Raw genomic sequence first — 2,014 nt, 5'->3', positions numbered from 1 at the left:
ATATAGAGAGTATGTTGGTGTGAAACTTTGGCCAGCACGTGTTGGGGACTCCTGTTGTGTCATTGAGTCGTACACTGAAAGAGTCAAATCAATCTGTGGTTTATTTCGTCATATTTCCGCTCAATTATTGCATTTTCATCCTTATGCATTATTCCTGTTCTATATCGTATTAGTTTTGACATTACATTAGGCAACTCTTGTACCGTCGAAGAGCGAAGGCTTTATCTATGCCGAGGTGGCTCTGAAAGTTTGGGAGTAACCTGAGAAGGTAGGGCCTGTGCATCAGCTGTTTATTGCTGTTGTTGAACGAACATTATTTAATGTGTCATGAGTAGCAGTCACCTATCCGCTACGAGTTATTATTTTCGGTAGAATTTTTTTCAGCGATTTCAGGGTTGAGCAATGCAAAGAATAGATCAGTGTCTGTCTCTGGATTTAAAGGGTATGCTCGCCTAATCGTTGGACATTGCTGCACGTCGATGCAATCTTCATGAAGGACTTTTACTCTATCTGTGGGGACCGTTGAAACCTTACTAGTCCTGAGGTTTATAATTTTTACCATTATATCACTGATCTTCTCTGTTACCCTGTAGGGTCCATCAAAAATAAGTTACAACTTTTTATTTACTTTTTTCTGTGGTCTCGTTTGAGGAACACTGTCTCCAACGTTGATAGTTTTGATTTTGAAGCTTTGTATTTCTTTTCTATTTCTTCTCTACCTTTTTCAATGTAAACCTGGCATCTTTCATAAACTTTCTTTGCAACTGCAGCCATTTCTTCTTTATAGGAGTCAATATCATACCAGGGCTGCTGAGTTTTTTCTAACATAGTGTAGGGCATACGAGGATCCCGTAAGTACATGAGATAAAAAGGGGACTCCTTTATGGTGCGATGATACGCAGTATTATAGGCCAGGGTGGCTGCGGGTAACATTATATCCCAAATGGACACATTTCCTAGAACCATTGTCCTCAAAATGTTAACAATGGTATAATTTGCGCGCTCTATTATTCCATTTGCACTTGGATGGTAAGCCGTTATTTTCGCGTGCCGCATGAGGAGTTCAGAAGTTATCTCTTGCATCACCGAATTAACAAACTCTGAACCTTGATCTGTAACAACTGTCTGAGGAACACCGTGTACACAAACCACATTTACGTACAACGCCTTTGCTACTTCGCGGGCTTCCTTACTCCGTAAGGGTACTGTAATCAAATATCTGGTAAAGACATCAATTATTGTCATTACGTATCGAAACCCATTGTCCGATACACCCATGGGACCTACAAGGTCCATGTGTATTCTTCCAAAAGGAGCGGTGACGTCTGGATATTGCCGCCAAGGAGCAGGGTGCAAGTTCCCAACTCACTTTTAAAACGACTACCATGACGCACTTCCTTACATAATTTTCTACATCCCGTTTCATTCCAGGCCAGAAAGCGAACTTTCTACACCGACATAACGTAACTTTGGTTCCTCCGTGCCCTGCAGTGGCGACGAATGAGCCAGAGTTATCGCCTTGGAAATACTTGGGGGGTAGAATCACCACCTTAGTGGCTTCTCCGTACGGACTCACTAAAACACATCATTTATTTCCACCTGTAACTCTGACAGGGGCGGCATCTCACATTATGCCCATCTTCAACACAATATAACATAATTTCCACCTGTACCTCTAACAGGGGCGGCATCTCACATTATGCCCATCTTCAACACAATATAAGATATTTTCCACCTGTACCTCTAACAGGGGCGGCATCTCACATTATGCCCATTTTCAACACAATATAACACATTTTCCACCTGTACCTCTAACAGGGGCGGCATCTCACATTATGCCTTTTTTCTCTGAGTCTTTGCTCAATTTTCATTCATGGGGCTTCCTTCTTTTAGCAAACTTATATGCTGGCTGCTCATCATGCAGCTCACTAATCTCCTGAATACTCCAGTCAAGTGTGTGGCCAATACACTCACTATTCAGGTCCATACATATCATATATTTTATTTTCTCATT

Source organism: Eriocheir sinensis, chromosome 20, assembly GCF_024679095.1.
Source record: "Eriocheir sinensis breed Jianghai 21 chromosome 20, ASM2467909v1, whole genome shotgun sequence".
Taxonomy (NCBI): domain Eukaryota; kingdom Metazoa; phylum Arthropoda; class Malacostraca; order Decapoda; family Varunidae; genus Eriocheir; species Eriocheir sinensis.
This window is presented reverse-complemented; position numbering follows the sequence as displayed.